Genomic DNA, 24,612 nt, shown 5'->3' with positions numbered 1-24,612 from the left:
ATGGGTTAAATGTGTTAAATTTGTTAATCATGGCATTATTATTCTAGGCTCCTAGAAAGCAATTAGAAAGATGTGAAGCACCACACAGGACACAATAAAAAGACACACAGGAGAAATAATTGAATCAATACCTGTCAAAAGAATGAGCAAAAAAGGGAAAAATACACAGAATGCATCCTCTAGGCATGGCTGGTGCCATGGGATATAAATGTTAGTGTGTTTAATGTATTTTGTGTGTTCTTGCAAAATACAGAACAATACATTCAAGCCTTTTTCTTGAATAGTTCTAGTTTTTGTATGTTTTATATGTTTTCAGGCAGCTGCACATCAGCCATTTCCATGAGTTCTGGATCTGTTACGTGAGCCCCGATCTACTAAACAAACACCCCGGCTCTTTATCATACTGCCTGTGGGAAACAATAGAATACCTCAGTCTAAAAGTAAGACTTTTAAAAGTCTATAGAGGAACAGACATCATTAGTATTAGAATCGGCTGAGTTTGGTGTTTAAGCAGGGAAAGTAACCTAAAATATCACATGACTCACAACAATGGCGGCCTCCAGGTCTGCAGATAAAGGGAGTTTATTGGAACAAAATGAGATAAAATCAGGTTTTTGTCAACGCTGACCGACATTACTGTATACAGCGCTGGGGTTTATGTTGAAAAATATTTTTGTTCCATGGAACTTAGCTTCGAGGCTTCCGATCTGCCACTGTGTGTTTCATTGAGTTAACAACTTCCATCTTCTGGAGGGCTGGTACAACTTGACAAATGTACTATAATACATGTCGCGGTCACATGAAGACTTTCTTCTTTTAATTAAACAAAATGTCCTTTGAAGAGAGCTTCACAAAGTGCATCCAGCAAACCGAAGCACCCTTACATAAGCCTGGAAATTGTCCTTCCTATAAAGCAACTTCCTAAATATCAGATCCCCCAGGAAACCCTGGGCATTTACTGCCGGCTGTAACCCGTTTGTTTTATCATCAGGCAACTAAGTTATGACTCTTTTGAGAGAAACAAGGAGCAATTTCACACTGCTAAAAAAAAGCCAAAGATTCAGGTATTTCCATAAAAAAAATGTTAGAGAAGTAACAATAGTTTGACAGACAAAGCTTTCAGGTAAACTCAGTTGAGTGGCCCGTCAAGTAAGATGTTAATTGGACTGCCAGACCCTGATGAGACCCCGTGGCATAACACTAGCTAAACACTAGTACATTCACAAAAAACAAAATACTGTCTGCGCTTCTCACCCTAATAAAGTTGCCAACAAATACATAAACATAATATAAATGAGAGGTTTTGGTTATATGAATTGGCCAAAGCATAATTAAGCTCACCCGCCACGTCAAGGCACACTCTCAATAGGCTGAGAACCTACTCTCACCTCTACATAGTGGGCACACAAAGCTACTAGTATATTCACTATTATAAAAGTTGTTTGTGTGTACATGCAGGTAACTGTGATTTTGGTGAGTTGCAGGCGAAGGCATGTGAATTGAATTAAAAGCTGTACCTCCTTGCCTTTAATTGGCAAAAATTACATTAAAACATCTAAAAATAAATAGGTTGGCTCTATGCGTCCTGAGGGTATTTTATTATAGAAGTTAAAAATTAACCTTTGGACAGGGGGGGTATAGGTGGGTACTATGCTTCCTGAGGGTATGAGGGGGCAGCACAGGCTCTATTTAAACCTCCAACTGAACATAGAGATGGGAGATTTGGGAGCTAAAAAGGTCAACCTAAATCCCCCACCAAACAACCATATCTTCAGGGAATCCACTGTGGGGTTCATGCATTTCTGACTTACTTGATTTTGCATCAACTCGCCTCATCTATCAGAGTTGTTTAAAATGTTAATTATTTCAAGCGCTAAGTCAAGTTGCCAGTAGTGATTTTGCAACTCTAGTCCAACTTGTGTGAGTTTGCCGCTACTAACTAGCATTTATTGACAACTCGTATTTTACTATTTATTTACTTGGTATTATGTATGTTTTACCCTAGTCAAGTATATGTTACAAGCACATTCATCACCAAGTTATATCCTGCTTGTTAAATATATATCTCCCAAGCCTTCTCATTCATCACCAAATTACTATTTATTGGACGGCCAGTCACTATCACCCAGAGAGCTGATATCCCTGACACCAAAATATATCACTTATTAATAATACTATCTGTCACAATTCTGCAAGCTATACCTATGGGTAAAAGAAATATCCATTTTCTAAATGCCTCCTAGGATTTTTTTTTTATGAAGATCATATTTTGAATTGGAAAAGGTGATGGAATAAATGCCATTCTACAGAGCTATATGAAGAGTTTATTGCATATATATAGGTTTGTATACGTGCCAATGGTCTATTGATCGTGTGATCATTAAATTCCACATTAAGATGAAGTTCCACATTTTAACAAGCCCCTCTCCTGTAGACTGTGTTAGCCGTGTCGCACAAATAAGGTGATTAATAGACAAGTCTAGATTAATAATATTTTTTAAGTATCCCTTTTAAGGCTGTGAAACCGTTAGCGTGGCTTTATCTACATAGAACCATAGCTGAATCCCTACATCCAAAGAAAGTTTTGATAAAAGTTGATTCCATCCAAAACCAGCGTTTACAAACAATCATCAGGCCGGTTAACAGATAAAGAAATTACTCATTGTCATTATTGTGACCTGGTGCTCAATTTAAGTTTTTAATAATGTTGTTTTGTCTACAGCACCAGAAACGGTAACAAATTCTCATTTAAATATCTTTACAATGACTAAGCGTATATCCAGCAGTTCTCCGGGTGGCTAAACGTATTAAATAATATTTCTGGATGTCTATCACTTTCCCTTTAAACCGTAAACTGTCTGGGAAGTAAGAGTACGAAACATCTCTGGACCAATCAGGAATGAGACTATTGATTTATAGCAGCCATATCCTGGGTATGTAAGGTATATTATTATTGGTTGAAACAAGCGTAAATACTTTGGATTTGCATTTATTTTGTTTGCCTAAATATCTATGCAAATACGAATCCTCTACATATTGTCACTTTTATACCCAAGGTAGGCCAGTTGACGCTCCTTCCAGACAGCATGGCTGTTATCATGGTGGTGTGGGCTAGATAGTAGTGGGGCAAGGGCCAGTTAGACTTTGGAGGGATAGGAAGTTGGGGAAGAGTGGTCATGGCCAAAACCACTACCCCTGCCCCCTGACACTAACTTGGAGGTTTTTACTCAAAGTCTCTGGCTGAAAGATGCCAAGTTCCCTGGTATTGTCATATTAAGCAACTAAATGGGTAGAAGGGTTAACAGAGATAAAAATAAAAATAAAGACCATCAGCAACCGCCTAACAGACCTGGAAAATCACTAATTCTACATAAACTGCTAAATGTTCCATTTAAAGAAGCCATAAAGTCTCATGGCAAGAACCCATGAGTACTTAAAATTTAATGAAAATGGGCTAATTTCTACAACTAGTCCTTGAAGTTCTCAATATTAGTAACCATTGAAACAAACTATCTATCCTGTTAAAAATGACAGATTGGTCCCCATCACAATTAAAGCAGGTAGATCACCATGCACATTGCATCAAAGAAATCTCAACATGTTTGGACCTCCCATGTATTCAGAAACATTAATATTGGTCTCTCCCCAGTATAGCCCAAAGATAGATTAAGATAGAATAATAGCCACATATGCCCTCTATAATTTGGTGAGCGGCTTCACTGTCCCAATACGCTTATATTACTCCCAGCGTCAGGATTCATAGTCTGGTTGTAACAACTGGATCCCTTGCAAATGGCATCATGTATTGTCGATGACATCATCGTGATTGCTATGAGCGAGGACGACACAGTTGTCTTGTCGACACACATCTCTAGTATACAGGATTTTAAAGGGGGTTTAGAATTGTGGCATTACACACAATTAGAAAGCCCGATAATGTACCATGCTGGGCCTTGCAACAAAACTTTTTTTGAAGAAAAAATATTTTTTAAGCTAAATTAATAAATTATGAAAATCTCCTTTCATTAATGTCTGTCGGGAAATAAAAATGATTAAAAGACAAAGGCGACTTCTCAGTTGGATCTCTTCAAAAGTCATATTTAAAAAGAATACAGTGGAGGGAAAACAATAGCTTTTATAGTTCAGTATTTTTTTTCTTTTTAATTTAACTCGCAATGTTAAATGCCATTTTTTCTTATTAGCGCAGAGCATAATGAAGATAATCCTGGAACCTGCATATTGTTATTCATATATTGTTATGTTATTAACGTTTCATTTGACAAGGCTCACATTTAACAATCCCACTCATAGCAAAACATCTCTTTATTGATCTATTTTTAGACTCAAGGTACATCAAGGCTAGTTATTAATGTGTTATGGCAAGCAAATACATAGACTAGATGCATTCAGATTCATACGGATTGCAAATTTACAGAATTTTGGTGATTCGTACAAAGCCACAAAAACAAGTCCACACACCCCGAAATACATGGACCCACATTCACTCGCATTCATTCTCTCACATTCACTAAATGTTTCCCTACCTTCTCTGCCAACCACTTCCACAGAGTCTTTATTTTTTATGCTCTTTTATCGTCTTCCTTCTGTCCTTCTGTCAGTGGCAAGCTCCAACTGGCAGTGGCCAGTGGTCAGAAATCACTCTCTGATACTAATTATAACTAATCAGTGCAAGTTTAGTCACTTTTGCTGTTTTCCTAATGGGTTTGAAACCCTATAAACAGCTTTGCTGTAGACTGGTGGCCAATTAAAGAGCCAGCTTCCGCCGTTTGATTCCAAATCTTCCATGATTATCTACAATGGCAAGCTCCAGGTTCTCAGATAACTTTAAGATGACTTTAATACTGAATGAATAAAATATACGGTAAATGCTTTATGCCTTCTGCACTGTGTAAGCCTGTAACATGGGGAATTCTACAACAAACATTAAGATTTATTCAACCATACATTTAATTTCATCTTTTCATTTCTATTTACGTTACCACAATGAACATGACATTGTAGAACTAATTACCATCTCCTCGCAGCTCTTAACAGAAGACATGCTATTTTTACATTTCTTGCTTAAAGTTTATACCTGACAAATATTGTTCTGGAAAAGTCATTAATTAAAGTGAATTTATTGTGCTTCGTTTTACAAACATATCATGGATAAACCGTACAAGACAATTAGCAGCAAAGCGGTAGAGCTTAATAGGCTTCCAACGGAAACTACACCAGGACCATGTAGCTAAAAAGTCCAATGAAAATACATGCGCTGCTTAATACCCATCGTTCTGATGTAAATGGGTGCCAGGCTAGAATGCTCATAATTGGGGGGGGGGGTTGTAGATGAAGAATAACTCATTCTAACTCATTGTCTTTGCACTGGAGTTTAGCTTCAGCAGAACAGGAGAAGATTTCCTTAAACATGCAACTAAAGGGTTTTTAGTCTTGTAAATTGAAAATCCATTTCAAACATCCAGCTAACATTAGGTCTGGGGGGCTTTATTTAGGCAGAAAATTGTTTTACTAATCCCAGGATCCAGGAAGACGTTCCTCATAAAATCTTTTGGCCGATGAAAGATAATTAAATACAGATGTCTCTTAAGAAAACCTGGTCGACCCAAAAGGTGTCCTCCTTGGACCCTGAGCTCTACAAATATTAATCCACTTTAGCTTCTATAATAAAACTAATGGAACACTGTCCTTAAAATGGTGCAGGTTATATATCAGCATATGTGTACTCAATGCGTATGTATTGTACGTTGTGACTACACCTTAGGAATGTTCACCATTTATTAAGATATGTTCAGATTGCGAGAGTTTCAGTTATGCGGTTACTGTATCTTCTCTTGATACTCTTCTGGATGCTTCTTCACTATCCTTATCTAGAAAATAAGTTTCTGCTGTTTCTGCTCAAAGTGATGTGGTCTCTTTGTGTGCGACTCAACATCTCTCTAATCTTCTATAGTTTACTTCTTAGCTGTGTCCTGCAGCCAGTGTATTATTAGTGATATATTTAATTCTCCCGTGTTCCATTTCTCTCTTTGGCTATATAGACAAGTGAGCAGTATTAGTTAAAGTAGGCCATGTTTCCCTTGTTATTTTTTCAAGTACAGAACAAAAAAATAGCCGCTGAATCGAACACAGTCCTTTACAGATTATTCTCCGGGATAAACTTGAGTTTGCTTCTGCAAGGAGCAAATTCTACATTTTATTTTGAAAAATCCTTTAAACCAAGCACCGGAGCCACCACCACAGCCGCTCCTGACCTGGAATTAAGAGAACGCTGTACAAACGATTTGGCACCCATTATACTGCGCTCTGGAATATGATGGCACTATATACAACAATAAAGAAGAATCTGAGTTGCTCCTTTACTACAAGTCATTGTGTAAGTCCACAGATCTATAGTAAGAGGGCAAATAAATGGATAAAATAATGTTTTAATTTAACAAAGATTAATGATGCAGTCCGAGGTTCACCTGATCAATCACCATTTAGATGCCGTCTCAAAGCTATGGATGCATTCTTGGTTTACTTAATGAATTAGCATTACATAAGTTATGGTGAATAAAGGTGATGGGAAACCCTTTCACTAAATTTAAGCGGCTAGTAGAAGCAATTATTAAACACTCATCTACAGACACCAGACAGGCCAGAAGGCCTGTTTTTCCCTCAGAAATCTCATGGTGCTGCCACAACCACAAGGGGTTCTGGGTAGGCGCATGCAAATAAGGTGAACAATAATCACCTTTTGCCTCTATATCTACTTTATACATGGAACCCTTGAAAGTGAATTAGAAAATCAACTAGACGACAAAAAAAATCTTCTAAACCATAGGCAGGCAAGATTGCTGGTATTTTTGTGGGTTCATCTCAACCTGGGCATTCAGTGACAAGGACCCAGTGGTCTTTTCAGATGATAGTATGTAAAATTGTACATGAGGAGGATATAGATGGAGTTGGGTGGCGCATTTAGGTATCTCTCATCAAGTAGTTCACATCAACTGAACAATCGAAAGAGCCAATAGAGATATTGAAATAAACTCCAGCAGGTATATTCTGTAGAAACTGAGAATGATTGTGAGTTCCAAAGTCGAGGAGGTACATTGTGACTTGTAGAAGTGTTTCTCCTGTGAAAAGGGCCTCTATAATACGTTCCTAAATCAGTGAAGTTTCCTGAAGGGTTGGCCCTTCATAATGCACTGAGTTACTAAGATAAAATATTACTTGAGGTTTAGTAAAAAAAACCCTACGTAGCACGTGAGAGACCCTCAAACTGGGTCTGACTTCATTTAATGGGCACCAGCACATTCCGAAGAGCTATTACAACAGGAGAGAGTGAAAAATCACGATAACATTAAAATTGACAGATATGCAATACAAAATGACAAGAGGTCCCTACTGCCGAAAGCTTACTGTCTATTAGGAGGTTGAGGAGGAATACGGCAGAAGGTGAAGGACACTTCAAACCCTTAAGATGCGCTGTAACCTTAAAATGGAAATTTGTTTGTTACCATAGTCAGGTACCCGAAATTTCATAAAAGCCTTGGATTTCGGCAAAACTCTTAATAATCCAAGCTGGCGGTGAAGACGGCTCTCCTTTGGGACTTTACATAGATCACCTAATATATACCGTAAGACCTTACATTACCGGTTACATTATTGTAGACTCCATTCAAATTGAAAATCCCAGAGAAAATTAAAGTCAGAATGAATCTGGAATGTGAGCTAGCAAAAAATAATAAAAGGGAGACAGGGAGCGGGGAGGCACCGCCTGCTGCTGTCAGTTCGCAATAACATCTAACTCTCGACGACAGGCAAATAACGCAATAAGAAGCCAACAGCTTTACAAAAAGGTAAATATATATATGAGAAAATGTAAATGGAACAACTTACCTACTTGGCGATGAAGCGTAATATATTCCTCAAGGTTCCAAAATGAGTTTGGCGCCCAAACCGAGAGCAGAAACCAACCGCAAACGCACAAAGATTATATTATATCATAAACAGCTTGAAGTACAAAGAAGGTACCAGCGGGGAACCTTCCGTACCTCTCAGCTTTGTCTGCATAAAAATCGAAAAGTAAATTAGGGAATAAGTGCAAAATGAAAAGATAAAAACTCGGGAGCAGCAGCCACTATATTCACGCAAAATAACTTCGGTCGACGAGAGGGCAGCGATCCAAACATACAAGGTACATTTGCACGAATTGTATGCCAGCTGTCACGCTCAACCTAGTACTGGACTCTAATTCCCATCATCCTGAGACGGCTGTTTTACTAATGCTGTTCTCCTTTTATTTCATGGCTAAGCATAGATACTTAATGGTCATCTTGTAAAAAAACAAAGGATTTGACAAGAGAACTTTGTGCACATCTCTAAATGTTCATAATGGCTATGAAGACGACCGTAATGAATTCTGTAATATTAAATGGGAACTTTTAACTCATTCATTGAAACTACGTATGACGTGTGCCTGTTGGCTTTCAATGTATCCTAATCCCGTTCAGAACGTAAGTGTGGCCTATTGTCTAAACACACCTTTTTTTAAACTAATAAAAGACTGGGACTGTCACATTTTAGCACTGATTATTACATTGAACAAGTGGCGGCGGCCGAATGCGAAGAAGATGAGTGTGCCCGGTACCAAGGATTTAGCTTCATTACTTTAATGCTTTCGCCCCCCATGACCCTTTCCTTCAAGCAACCTATTAAGAATAGTTGGACCATGGCTCAGGCAGGTGCTTTAGTTATTTATTTATTTAAAATTATTCATAGAGGGGTAGGGTTACTTACCTTTTAATCCATTCTTATTTAGTGGACAGTACATCATCCCTTTAATGGAACGATGCAGGAAATGTCGCATGTGAGGGTGTATCCATCTCACAGAGTATTGTGTCGCATGCATGCGCCGAGCGCACAAACACGCGAAACACATCTGTAAATCACTGCCCACCGTCAGATGGGGTCTATATATTTTGTTACCTTGATTATGCTACGGGTGACAGCTCAGAGATACATTAATATTTCCACCCCTGAAGGCTGCGGCGAGTCCCTGAAGCTTTGTGGGTGTCAGCCCCCCTGCTACCTATGTCTCCTACAGTGATAAAGAACCAAGAATTACATTTTCCTCCTTAGCGAGGAAAAGTCGCTCTAAGGAGCATGAAGAATACAGTCTGCTGCTGTTAATGCGACTTTGTATCGGAGATTGAATATTTTATGGGGAAGAATTTCAGAAAATTGAGCCGGCAGGGTATAAATCCTTTTTAAAGACACAATAAACATATATTTTCAATTATTCGCATATCTACAACTGTAACCGTATTTAATAAAGGCGGATCTCAGGTCTGCCTGGAGTCTTTGCCCTTGAAGTCTCCGGCAGGCACTGTGCTTATTTCCAAACAGCCTCGGAAACCTTGAAATTAAACCATATCATTCTCTTCCGTGCGGAGATCAAACTCTTATCTGAACTAATTAGAAAGCAAACTCTAAACCCATCACCCAGATCAAGAAAACAGTTTACAGGGGAAGATTCTCATTAACCTGTCTCTAATACCCGCAATCCACTTTCCATGGTACAAAATTAATCTCGTGCTATTGGGAAGGCTCCACTGCGTTATTTATATTGGTCTATCAAAACTCTTACGCAAGAAGTAATTTCCTAATTGGACTGAATTAGCCACATAATTTTCTCGCGTCTTCAAGGTCACTCTCCTTCTCCGCGAGTTTTTATGCATGCAAAATGGACAATATGTTTCTCTGTAGAGACACGGAACCTTTACGTCCGAACGTTCTAATGAAACACGTGTTCAGAGACCCCGCTGACCTCCCGCTTTTACCGCAGGGCTACACGTTTGTAAAGGGGTTTTACATTTTCTATGGAAAATTCCAAAAGGTGGGCAGAACAAGTAGACGAACAGGCCCTCGCGGACAATTCTCTCAGTTTCAGATAAGCTTGGAGTCATGGGGGAACGCCGAGCTGAATCGAGTATCTTCTTCCTCTGGATTAAATATTTGGATTTGTGTTCTATCTCCACTGGAGAAAACAGATTAATTCCCGCAAAATGCATATCCTGAAACTCTATTAACCTCAAATGCACAGTGTCTGGGGCCGCAATTTATACGAATTTCTGTCTACGGGAAAAGGTTTTGAGGAGTCGTACCATGCATCGGTGGTTTGTGATTTCTACAACACCCTGGAGAAGCAGACGCGATTGGAGACTGTGAAACCGTTAAAATGAAAGGGAAAAAAAATGTACAGATACGGACAAAAAAAACCAATTCCAGATAGCAATGTTGTATCATTGTCTATATACAGTTGATATAACAAATCAGTAAAGGTGTGAACATTTTAACTGCAGATATAAATGAGGGACACGAGCTCAAACCCAGGAGACAGAGAATATATATTTAGCTGAATTTCGCATCACCGCGCTGCCTGGTTTACATCATAGCCCCAGGAAATCGTGGAATGAACAAGATCTCCAGATACTTGGTGGGAAAAGAATCAAACGTATTTTTGGTTGATACAGTTTGCTTTTCAGAATCATGGTGATTAGGAGGCCTTGATATGCAGGGAAAAATTTTTATCAGCAAACTAACATTCTTTATTATCATCATTTTTTCTCACAGTATCTGTATTTCTGCTGCAAGGAAATCAACCTTTTGTATTTTTTGCAAAGAGTTTAAACAATCAGGTATTTTCTGTAGCAACTTGTTGTAATCAATCTAAACATCTCCAAAATAAGAATAGACAATATACCTTCATCTAAGGCTTCCTAATGGATTTTCTTTTCACCTGCAACCAAGAAGTGGAGCAGCAGATGTTTATAAAAAATCCTTAGTGGTGGCAATGGTAGTTGAAGCAAGGTGGGCTATAACCGTTCATAACCCAAAAATGGAGACACTGAGATCATACGAAAATAACCCAAGCCGCTGCCTATTATATATTATATATACGCCTCGGGGCAGGACAAAGCATTCAAATTATCCTCATAACGCTTCCCTGCTGAGTAGACATGGCCCCTCTCATGTCTTCAATCAGACGGAGCTGAGCACTGAGAAAGGATAAGCAAAGATTACCCTGCACCCTCCGAGCGGAGGTTACCCTGTTCCAGATCACCTGAGCCAGAATTCACTTTGCTAGAGCAGAAAAAGTAAATAAATAATTCCTTCCTGGCCATTAAAACGCAGCAATTACAATCCATTACAAAATCATAGCAATTATGCCATTCTTTAGCCAACCTATAGTCACATATTCCTCAGAATGATGCATTTTGCCTTCCATTATCATTGTTTCTTAGTAAAGCCTTAAAACACTGTTCGTTTAATCACTTTTACTCCTACTGAAAATAAACAACTTTATTTTCATTCCCAAAGAGTTGCCTGTTGTAGGGGCTAAAATAACCCCTAGTAGCCAGCTGACCATGACTCCTAAAATTCTATTGCTAGAAACTTAAACTCTTCCCTATAGGTGGTTGGACACTGAAATTCACACGCATAACACATACTGGTACAGAAGGAGGACATGGCCCTGCTCTTGTGAGCTTACAATCTATTAGGAAATTGAAGGTGAATTAAACAGAAGGGGGAGACTGTTTGGAAGTGAAGTGGTGTGGAGACCTCAAAGCTGGGGAGGAACAGTTGGTACCTTCAAGATTTAGGTTGAGGGTATAAGAAAGGTAGATTGTACGCTTCTCCAAACAGGTGGGTTTTTAGTGAGCGTTTAAAGTTAGAGTAAGTAGGGGAGAGTCTAACAGAACGGGGTAGGGAGTTACAGGGAATAGGCATGACGTGGGTAAAATCCTGGGTACATGCGTGAGAAGAGGTGATAATGGCAGAAGAACAGCTAGAGTATTTAGGAATACGAGCGGAGATATAGAGGGTGCAGTGTTGTTAAGGACTCCTTAGCCCCTTATCTAGGTATTAATGACAGCCGCTACTTGTAACAATTTTATCGCAGAATTTTAAACCTGTCAAACAACCCCATATTTCCCACCATCAATTATTCCCTTTAAAATTCTGAAATTATAAGTAGTATGCCTTTCGTATCTTCACAAATGCAGAACCTTGCTTTTACTAATGTTGTGCACTTATCAACCAACTACTCTCCCATTTGTTAAATTAAAACGACTCCTTAAGGACCGAAAGTGTTGCACCTTTTTCTCGTAATATCGAAGCATTTGTAGCACTTTTTCTATGACTTTGTTCAACCATGACAAATAGTATTGCCTTTTTTTTGCCTTAAATCAGGACTTTCATTTGAAATCATATTTATATATATATAACATTACTTGATATCACTTATATAACACACTTTCATCTCACAATCTCTCACACTCTACTTCCACTTTCGCATCTTCCTGTTTTTCATCTTCTCTCTTTCATGTTCTCCCTTTCATCTTCTATCTTCGTCCGCACCTCCATGGATACCACCGGGCGCAGACTTCCAACAAAATAGTGGCGCTTCCGGTGACGTCCTCTCCCCAGTCCTCCAGTCGCTGAATTAGAGTGAATGTGGGCACTGGGCAAAAATTTAGTTCCCGAATTAAAAAGGGCCCCCGTTTTCATCCAAAGAGAATGGGCAGGGAACGTAATTTGTTGCATGGAAACAAATGGCCCAAAAACAAACTGGAAAAATCATCCAAATAGTTTCGTTTGCAGTCTTCAGTAGACATTGCCTTGGTTTCTTTGTAAATAACTCTCGCGACCCACAGTTACCCCTAAAGATGTCATGGTGTAATAAAGGAGGTCCTATATTTTTTTTTTCATTTTTTCACTGTCTAATGTTACCAGCAATGTCAGCTGCGACTCTGGGCTAAATTAATTGTATTTGGTTATTTAAACAGAGACTGGCAAGCCTTAGAAAGGGAACATGTACTAAGCCGCCCTCCATCACGAAAAACCATAGTTTTGTCCTGATGGCAGTGAACGTCTTACTTTGCGAGGGGGTTTAAAAGTGCAAATGATTAAAAAAAAAAACAGCAATGTTCCGAAATGACAAAATGTACCAAAAATATAATATTTGCCAGTAAATGAAAGCGTTATTTCCAAGTCATTCTAAAGAGAACTACAAGGTACAACAACAAGGTCTGGCTGAGAGCAGCTTTTCAATTGTTTAGAAAGTATAATATTTTAGCATTTCCCAAATATACAAAGCCACAGTTAGTATCCCATTTTGTGTTGTAGCATTAGCTACCCGCATTAAGAATTCTTCCATTACATTTCTAAGTACAGGAAATCAGGCGCTGCGTTTGCACTTTACATGCAAATGGAAAACGTGCGGCCAACAGAATTATTGGGAATGTGTGCCTTTTACTGGTTAAAGAGCTCGGTTTGGATTTTGGCCCCCATCAAATTTGCTTTGACTGCCATTAGAAGCCATTCCGGATTTGATTTAAATTACGACTACATAATAGTAAAACGAGCAGAGTTTTATTAACGGCAAAAAAAAAGGAAATATTTTCTAAAAAGCTTAAAATCAAAAGTGTGAAGATTTTTCTGACCCCCCCCCCCCCTCCGGCTCCTGCCTCCCACATATGTTTGTTAATACCCCCCCATTTCTTCTCAATGCTGTAGGATTGAAAATCTACCCTGGAACGGTTACAATGTGAAAAGCGTACCCCGGATTTAATTGACTGCCGTTTGTGTTTTTTTCATCAAAACTAAAGCCAGCTGTGGTTTGCCAACATAATGAGCAGGTTACAAACGCAAACATGTCATGTATTTTTCATTTGAATGCATCCATTTCGTAAGTTAGATGGCGTTTTAACGTTAAAATCCCACGTAGTAACGCGTGTCACATGCGCGGTAATCGGGAGTCACATTAATGCAGCGGATTAATGCACCTGAATGTGAAGGCGTCTCGTTCACAGGTTTTCAATAATAGCAGGCGATCTCTTTGGCCACCCGTGAATTGTTGGAAAGCAAAGCGTCTGAACGATGTATAACTCAGAAGTGCTGATTGCAACCTACAGCAAGCATCACCGAACACCAGTCCACCCCGTTATTAATCCACCCCACATGCGGAAGCAGGGCTTTGCCCGTGTTACATGTCTGACCGTGATATAAAGCACCGGACACAGATCCGTCACTAACATTAAATCAAACTTAATGCAGAGCCTGCAAGAATTTAGTTTTTTTTCCCCGGCTTTTATTTTTTTATTCTTTATTCTATTAAATTATACGGCATATTTGTGTAGGGAGAGTAGAATCGAATCAAGGCTCACGTGCCAGCGACGCCAACAAGGCCTTGTTACCATAGCAACCGACAGAATGGTCCAATCAGGGGGAACGCTTGACTGGTTGCAATGCAAATTTTTTTAACTTGGGACAAGAAGAATTTTTTATATAAATACTGATTTACCGAAATATGGTTTGGTTTTATTTGGTTTGGACACTAGAATTGGGTTGACCTGTTACTTTCTAGCTGCAGGAGGACTAAAGTTCCCATCATCCTTTGACAGGAGAACAAGGCGATCATCATTCAAAGTACACACCAAATGGGAACAGTCCTACCAACAGCAGGACAGTTGGGGGGGTTGGCAGTAATATAATGGGCAAATCTACAGAAAACAGGGTGGTCTTCATCTGTACCAAATAAGAAAAGTTTTTTTCTCTCAAATCACACACAAAATAAAAAAAGACACTTACCAAGCATTGAAATGGTTCTGATCCTGTCCTAATTATGTGCTGTCATTACATTAATCCTGGAAAAAAGAAGGAAAAATGAATTAAATGTCCTACACTTCATCCAATGATAAAGTCTTAGAAAACACAGTTACACAAAACCCAAACTCTTCCCACATAAGAACACAGAGACACTATATATATATATATATATATATATATATATATATATATATTATGCATAGTATATTCACTATTTTGTTTTTACTTGTTTACAGTTAAATAGAGATGTGGAAAGCCCCATTAAAACATTGAGATTAACAAAATTATATCTTTTTTAAAGAGAAAGTGGTTCATAAAGACATTTTTTAATGAAATTCTTACATTATGTCACCCATGGCAGTGCAAACTATTAGGTGCCATTAGAAGGTATGATGGGCAATATTCATTCTTTAAGACTTTAAAAATGAAATAAAAGCAAACATAGAATTTCCCGGCAGAAAAGACCCATTCGGACCCATCTGGTCTGATATAAAAACTCAGATGCTAATCAGTCATCGGTCTTGTCGAGATTCAGGAGCCATAAGCCTATCCCATGCATGTTTAACTTCTTTCATTGTATTAGCCTCTACCACTCCTGATGGGAGACTGTTCCATGTATCTACCACCCTCTCAGTAAAGTAAAACTTCCTTCCATTACATCTAAACCTCTCCCTCCTGTACTTACTTTACAACCCCTTTAAGTATTTAAAGGTTTTGAAAGCAAGTTTGAAAGACGGGGTGCGGAGGTCATTGTCTATTTCTGCCCCAGTACCCCAAAAACATTTTGTCCAACATAGGGCTTTGTCCGCGAAACACAGAAAGAAACGTAAAGGTAAATCAGCAGCGCTGAGCACGACTCCTTCTGTATCCACACGACGATCCACTTAGAGACAGAAAGATTGCACATAATGTGAGATCGGAGTCGCCATGCATTCAGCCTCCTTCCCAGGAACAAGGCAGTAATTAAACGCTCTTGACTGTGAATTAGCTCAGCGCAGATTTCTCCGGCGATGCCAGGAGGGGGCACTTCAGAAGACGCCGGATTCCTTCCCCTATCCCTCGCCGGGGGAGCGGGGGGTCTGTCCCCGTGCGCGCCAGGCCGGTTCTGCATGCTAATGCGCCGACGCTGCCGAACGAAGTGCACATTTTAGCAAGCCGTTAGCGCGCCTGACAGTTTTATTTGTCTGGGTCGTACGCGCTTTCATTATGTGCTGTCAGTTGCTACAAGGAATTTGTGTATAAGAGGATTGCGCCTATCATATCTAAGAGGTTTACAGCAAAATCCAAACAGCTAAATTCCGGAGTACACGGCGCGGCGAGGTTTAAGAGCCGACTAAATAAAAGGCTCCTTCTGCTGAACACGGCCAAACAAACGCGAAGCGATTAACCATTCCGCAAGCAGATTCTCCGAGTAATAAACTTCCTCCAGCTGCTGGCTGGAAGTGATGATGTCAGACTGGTGAGTAACGTCTTAAATTGGCAGATGGGAATTATACCAAGCGGCGTGAGCGATGGGCATTTAAAGGAGCCAGCTGAGACAAAAGCAACAGGCTGGTCCCCCCTAGCACTCCGTTAGAAAAGGGGGGTAAATAAGGTTTAATGAAGAATAAAAGCTTAAAATGCAACATTTCTGGAATTTTCACTTCTGAGGTCGAAGCTATTCCTCTTGCTTTTCTGACAGATGCAAAGAGTCCCAAAGCGCCTTTAACAATTCCCCGGAGACCGCAAGCTCATTCCGATTGGCTGAGCTGGCATCACAAGAACCAGGCAGCCAATGGCAATTCATTTGTCCGTGACTACTCGGACAAGCTCCCTGGACCACAGAGTCCTCGGTTTCTACGGCGTCTTCAGCGGTGGGTGAGGCGCCATCCTGATTTAATAAGAAATAAGAGCGTTTTCTTTTTTTATGTTAGGTCTCATATAAGGTATTTTTTTTTAAACAGTTAAGAAAACGATTGAGCAAACATTACTTCTATGGATCGTAAATTCTGCCCAGCTGCTATCTTGATTACAAAGTGACTTTACTTTCCCTCCTCAGATCACTTCTTTCTCTTCTCTTGCCAACAGTATTGGCTTCCAAAGGTGGTGATCCAAAAGCACATAAAGGAGATTGCTGGCATCTGTAGTAAGCCATCCATGGTACGATCACCAAATATACGAACTGTGCAAACTTCACGATTTATAAAAGTAAGGTTTTCTTTAAATTTTCTTAAAGTGTTAAAAAAAGCTTACCTGCTCTCTAAGCAATATATACACTATATGGACAAAGGTATTGGGACACCTGGCCAGTACATCAACAGGGACTTTGATGACATTGCATTCTAAATACATAGACATTAAAATGAAGTCGGCCCCGCTTTGCAGCTATAACGGATTCCACTCTTCTGAGAAGAATTTCCACGAGATTTTGGGTTTCTGTTGGAATTCTTGCCCATTCATCCAGTGGAGCGTCTGTGAGGTCAGGCACTGATGTTGGACGAGACCCCCGGCTCACAATCTCCATTCCAGTTCATCCTAAAGGTGTTTGATGGGGTTGTGGTCAGAGCTCTGTGCGGCCGGTCAAGCTCTTCCACCCCAAACTCATCCACCAATGTCTTTATGGTCCTTGGAATAGAAGAAACGGGCCTTTCTCAAAGCAGAGTCGGAAGCAGAGCATTGTCTTAAATGTCTTGGTATGCTGATCTTTTCCTTTGTTATATATATATATCTGAGACAAGGCTAGTATTTGCTGCAACAACTCTATGGATTCAGGATGCTATAAGTGATGTCACTCTTCAGCAGACATGTGCTGACATCACAAGACAGAAAAACCTTTTTTTCCCCTAATATTTCAGCCCGCTCCTCCAAATTGGAAGAAACTTGCAAGCCATCTTTTGCCCAGAACCGATATATATATATATTATTTTATACTTTTCTTCTCTGCTTCCAAGTTGAAAGAATGGTTCTTTGAGGAATTTTCTGCCGCTGGAGCACTCATCTCTCCGAAGAGCTTTGTTCTGTTACTGTACAGTATTCATTAAACGGGCTCGGAACTTTGGAAATTCACATCGGCAGCTGAAAATAACACCAGCTGAACCGTATGCATCGTATTGAAAATAAGGCCCAATTATAGCAAGAACCTTACTTTCCACCGAGTCTGTGTACAGTAATTGAACGTCACAGTAGATCTTCTTTGGAAGAAAGGTAGCTTTGTGACTACAATGGTTTGATTGACTCTAGAGTAGACAGCACCTCCAATTGCTGTCTTCTAATATATGAAGAAACTATTACCAGGAAACAAATTTAATTTAATTCATTGGAAGCCAAGCAATACGTACGCACACCTAGGTGAAGTATTAATCAATGGATCTGTGTCTTAAGGTGGGTGGTTGCCAAAAAATGTAGGTTGAAATTGTAGATACAAACTGCAAAAGTCTTGAGCATTAAATCAATAGAACATTTAAGAACCAGCAGCTACATCCCTTCTCTGCTTACAAACAGAGGACTCTGCATCTCCTCAAATAAAGCACACCCATAGAGTATATGAAGTATATAATAAAGCATGTCAAGTGTAAAGTATATAATAAAGTATAATAATATGCACAATTTTGTTTTTAAACATTATGTGACTTTTACAGCATTTTGCCACAATCATCACCTGTGCATCTAGGCAAGTGCATACCTTCTCTTTTTTTGTCATGGTTAGTAAAGGGATAATAAACTTAGTATTTTATTCAGTACAATGGTTATGTTTTAAAGGTTTTTTTGAGGCCTTATCAACAGGTAACCTTTGATATCCTACAATGCCAGACACAAGCACTGATCAGTGCTAATTCAGTTTGCGGTGAGCCTGTTACAACGTTATCTGCTTGTCAGTGTCCCTGCCCCTGAATAAATTACCATTCATCTTCACAACAACTGGCTGAAAGAGACATGGTCCAGCTCTTAGTACCACCCACGCAGTGCAAGTCAAACAATCTCGACTGTATCCAAGATCAAGCAAGCCAAAACTGTAAATGATTGAATGATTTATTAAGTCAGCTTACTGCAAAGAGCTGAGACAATCCGATGTTATAATGAGGTTTATTCACTAAAGGTTGTTGCTGTTTCAACTCTTTGAGTTTACCATTCACTATGAAGGTCCAACCCCAATGTGCTTCAGCTGCAAGAAGAGCTTACTTGGCCCTGTGTAATGTATATTTAAATCAGTGAGATTTCTTCAGTCTCCTCACCCATTGAACAATACATTATACGGGACCAGGTCAGCCCTTTTTGCTTGAAGAACCTGCCAGTGTTGGCTCTTTATAATGAATAGTAAAGAGAACAGTTAAAATCACAACTCTCCTGCAAACTCTCCATTTAGTGAATATACCCCATTGTGGCGTGACTCAACAAACCCCCAAAAAAGAACGGTAAACAACAAGCTTTACTCTTTTATTCTTAAATTTGATTTGGGAAATATTAAAAATTTGCAACACTGTGAAAACAGAAAAAAAAAGACAACAAACAACTAACTGTATATTTCTATACTGGCTTTATTTTCTACGCAATTTCATCTTTTCTACCGCGTTAAATAGGTTTTCCAATACTGTACTACTGGGAGAATATAGCATCTTAAACAGCTGCTGGTTCAAGGGTGAAGAAAGTATCTTTGGTAGCTGATTAGTGTTGAGACAATGAACTGTACTGCTGGATAACATCAGGCTAAGTAAATGTTGGCCAACATAGAAGCCAATTAGCATAATATGCTTTCCTTGCCTTCGGGGAGCTATAGAAAGAAAAAGAAAGCCATAAATGAAAGGTAAACATCTCAAAAAACAATCTAGCATAGAAAACAAATCAACAAACACAATATACAGAAGAGAAACTTGAGAGTTCTTTGAAAAGAAGTCCTGTCTGGCTCAGGGTTATAGCTGCTCTTTAAATTGAATGTTGCTACATACGGGTAGGGCTGTCGGAACGCGACGTTCTATTACATTTCCAACGTTTCTTCTAAATCCCACAAGCACCCAAAAAGTTGAGGTTCCGGTAGGTTCCATATAAACCACGGGATCATATTATTGGGGTGGATCTTTCAAACGGCAGGTAGCAAACCAAAGATTAAGGCGTCTTATCAGTTCGACGGAACCTGGAACATCCACCACATACTCCTCGTAGGATCACTTTCTAAATTATGAATAAATGATGGCAGAATCAATTAGTTCTATCTTATTTTTATTACCCGTATTCATTTGTTTTACTGAAACCCCAAAGTATTCAAACTAATTTCTCCCGAAACTGCCACCAAAATGCCTTCTAACAACTGCATTATCAGCCCTTTTTTTGTTGTTTTATTAGCATACAAAGACTCCTCGTAGATCGGAACAGCTGTTTCACGCTTTAAAAACAGTTTGGTCTGATAGACATTAGGTTTTGTTTGGTAGTTAATAAAGTCAGCTTCCTTATGGGTACAATAACAAGGTTGCAGATGTGTTAAGTGTTAAGCCGTGATGTATACGCCTGGCATCTGCGTTGATTAGAAGTCATAAATGGCGATGCTTACGAGTTTTAAATGATTAGCAAAAAAACACAGAGCTTTTTCGGCAACATAGAAAAGGCCTCTTTGAACCTATTATAATAACTTTTAGAAAGCTGGAACTAGATTTTGGGATCATAAGTAAACCTGGTTTGAGGGATAAAAGCCAACCAACATAATAAAAGGACATTATTAATAAACTCTCAGTCTATAGGAGAAATGTACCCAAGGTACGGGGTTGGGATACCAATGCAGAAAGCCAATCTTATTAGTAAATGCTGCATTAAACTGAGAGTTGTTTTTTTTTTTACTTGTAATTCCAGTTGTTAGCTAGAAATATTCTTTGGTGAGGGGGATTTGTTTGTTGTCAAGACTTGGGTATTTTGGCTCAACTTGAGTCATTTTGCACACAAACTAAACTGACATCTTTTCTACAATGAGGACTGATCTCGAGACGCGGACCAAAGTCGATCCCGATACCTGGCATCCATTACACGTTTATTCCTCTTCAAAGGAAACAAGAAAGACATACAAGTGAAAAAAAACAAAAACACTTTTTGTGTATAAAAAATGTTAAGAAAAAGAAAAAAACAGAAATGAAAATGAATGAAAATGAAATGCTGTTGGGGTGTCCAGTCTGCCGTCACATTTCTATGACTCTGGATTTTGAGGTTGCAATTTTAGATCAAACACTTCAAGGTTGGTGAATGTTTTCTAAAGTATTTTTTGTTCTCCTGAGATAACCCAATAAATGTATGGGTTGGTTCCAAGAGTGTATCTGACACACAAAGTCACTTTGAATGTAACTGTAGGCAGCGTCTTCGTGGTAGTCATCTGTTATATTGTAGACGCGGCCAAAAGGGGTAACAAGGCGAGGATGACGGGTGGGTTGCAGCTCCTACAGAGTCGATTGCTTTGCAAATATGATTTAATGATATTGTTGTAATTGCCTCTAACCTTCACCTTCCCAACTCGATGAAGTGATACAGGCACAATATTTTATCCTGACATATGCCAGGTGTGACACATGGAGAAGGCGCTTTGTTTAACACGCGGGTGTTACTGGGTGCCACAAATGGAACTGGTTAAACCATTTTTCTTTAAATAAAGGTGGGAAATGCGTACAATGCAATTTACTTTCTGCCATCTGGGACTCAGATAAGGTGGGAAGCGAATGATCTCAGCAGCAAAACCCTCTTTTGTTACAGCTCATGGAATACAATCCAAAAAACCGCATTACTCAGGTCATTATAACAGCAGCATTAATGTCCCAGGCAGCCTCACCAAAGAAGAATGAACGTTAAAGGTATTTTCAAATACTCTACTATGCATTTTTAATTTTTTTATATATATTTTATGGATAAGCTGCTGCGCAATTGCCCCCTCCTGGCATGAAAAAGCTCCCATTGAAATCAATAGGAATGCTTCTGTGCATGCACACATGGGGTCTTCTTGGACCTCCGTGGAATGCTCACCAAGGCAACAATGGAGCTGACTAGCAGTAGATAACCATGTGGCAGAAGATGTGTTCGGCACAAAACACATCTCCGCACAGCAAATAGCTGCTGGGCTCGGCAAAAACATATGGTGGGATTCTGCAGAACCTGCCCATGCATTAGGAATGGGGACCATCCAGGGATCAGTCAGCTGCCATATGAGTTGATGGAGTGTCCCTTCAACTACAACGGGACCACATGTTTTCTATTATTGCTACTACGAGATGTGGTCTTTTAGTCCAGCCACACTCACGCTATGCAACCCAACCCAAGCCATCTGGTTCTCTACAAGCCTTTGCGTACTATTTCCCCCTGAAAACCACCTTTCCAGGGATTCCATCCATGCCACCATGCCTTAGACATCGTACTTGTGATTACCAGGGCGCTCTGAAACTCCTGTCTCTGATTAAATGTCAGCTTTATGTAAAACTCCATTGTGCGACAATGTAAAGGACCAAGAAAATGCCTTGTACAATAGGATCAGCGGGATGTATTAAAGGCTGGATAAATGTGTATGACACGGTTAGTAGAGCAGAAAAGACCCACAGCCCTAAGCATAAATGAACCTTGACACAAAAGGGCTAGAAAAAACCCCAATATGACTTAGAATAACAGAACGACAAAGGATTCGGAATCTCATCTGTAAGATACATTATGGAATGTGAATTGTTATGGTTTTAAATTGGGCACAAAAATATTCACTAGACTAATGCCCTGAGCTATGGCCATCTAGCGTATTATGAGACCCACGCGCGTTTCTCGCAGTCTCGTATAACCAGGCCATTCAATGGAAGGTTTTTTCACGGAGGAGAAGCAAAAGTCTTGAACCTAAGACGGAATGACACATATTGTTCTTGCGTTACGATAGACTCAGAAGGTATTTTAAACCCGTTGTGCATAGCAAATAAAACTAGGAAGGGACGTTGATGCATTTTACCGGATGGTTTAAGTATGGATTTTAAGATTATAGGGTTTTTTGGCACATTTTATTTCTGCTATCTTATTACCCGCTACCCGGGGGGTCACTTCTAATGTGCACCAAGCCTGAGAAGACATGTATAGGAATATTGTGCAAAGAAATCACTAAGTGTTGTCAAAGGAGATCCCAAGCCATTCACTAATGAAACAGTCTTTTAACATCCTCCACCAGACATCAGAGGAGAGAGGGATAACGGAGAGCGAGGCAGTGCACAGGAGACTGGCTCGATTGCAGGCGAGTGTCATTGAACTCCTCCTGAACAACGCATGCATATGAGAAATACTTCATAGGTTATTTCATATGCATTCATTTAACTACACAAAAGGGCTAGAAAAAACCCAATATTACTTAGAATAACAAAACCACAAAGCATACGTAATTTCATATGCATTAATTTAACTACAAAAAATGAAATACTTAACTTAGGGAGAAGCTGCAGCGCTCCCCACTCCCTCGGAGGGACTCATCACAGGGAGAAGCAGATCAGAGGCAGTAAATTGAGTACTTCTCGAAGATGCACATGAGGGGTCTTGTTAGACCTCAGTGACTTTCGCCGAGCTGACTGGTGAAGAGTACATCTTGTATGAAGAGATGCGTTTGGCTGAACGCATCTCATCCACAGCAACTAGCTAACGGGAGGATCCTGCAGAATTCCCCTATGCATTTGCGAGGAAGACCCCATGTCAACGCATTAAGGGGCATATGATGGCTGAGGTGTCAACAGCTACCTGCGCTCCAAGCTACTCGATTTAGGCAGGATCTCGGGTAGTAAATGCTATCTCCTTTGAGCTATGGACCTCTCCGCTCTCCTCCTTCGATAGAGCTGGTCAAAAGGATCGTAGAGTGAAGCAGGTAACACATAACTCATACAAACAAGATACCTTCTAGTATATCATTTGGGAGGACAACCGATATTTCTGCACCAGAAAATGCTAAAGCTCCAAATGCCCCAGTGGAAACATCAGAAGAATATTCCTTCTTGGGCCGTCACCATCACGGCCTCGCACTGCGGAGATGGTTACAAATATACTACAGACTACTACATTTGCAAAGTAATTTGAAAGGTTGTGGAAATGATGTTCCTGATGTTTCACATTAAGATATATACACGACTGTTTGTTATCCATACATAAAATTGGTAAGAAGCCCCGCTTGACCCAGATCCAAACATCACCAATCTATTGGAACATTAGCGTGGGAATTTCATGGAATGTCGGTAGTGAAAGCGTTACCAGCTACAAACTTTTTTTAGCAGTTGTTAAAAAAAAAAAAATCAACAGTGATTAGTGTTTGCTTCTACGGAGTGTGATGTTTCGGGACGCAATAATTTTCCAGTGTGCTCTCCTGAACAAAGTGGGTGTCCATTTGTTCGACGGCATGCCAATTTTCACAACTGTTTACTGCATGCGTCGCCCACTCAGCTGGGTATACACAGATGCTAAATCAGCTCCGACTGCCAACTTCTCTTACCGAAATTCTGAGCCTTAACCCCTCCAACCTGGAGATGTCGGCAATACTGGGTTTTACAACTCGAGGCTTCTGAAATCTTTTGAGAAAAACCTAAAAAAAAAGGGTCTTATATCATCAAAGCCTCATAACCTCTCGCGGGGTTCCAAGTCTAGAATAAAAACAGGGCAGAATGGATTAACACAACGCCTGGTGGCTTCCCATTGTGAAAAGGGAAGATGTATTAATTACTAGCATCACCTAATCCTTCTTGAACAATGTACTACGAGGGAAAGAAAGTCTTTGCTTTTCCGACCACTTGCGTGGAAATCTTGTTCTACTTTACATAAAAGCGCTAATCATATTTGACTACTTCTTGAAAAAAAAAAAAAAAAAAAAAATTTCTTTTTTTTTTATAAAGGGTGAGATGAGTCAGGCGAGTTATTAAAAAAACATTTACAATAGGCGTTTGCATATTCTTTCATGTAACTGCCTAAGCTCACCAGAATTCTAGCAGCTTT

The sequence above is a fragment of the Sceloporus occidentalis genome, unplaced genomic scaffold, assembly GCF_023333645.1.
Source record: "Sceloporus occidentalis isolate IW3139 unplaced genomic scaffold, rSceOcc1.0.p SCAF_122, whole genome shotgun sequence".
Taxonomy (NCBI): domain Eukaryota; kingdom Metazoa; phylum Chordata; class Lepidosauria; order Squamata; family Phrynosomatidae; genus Sceloporus; species Sceloporus occidentalis.
Note: the sequence above shows the minus strand (reverse complement) of the source record.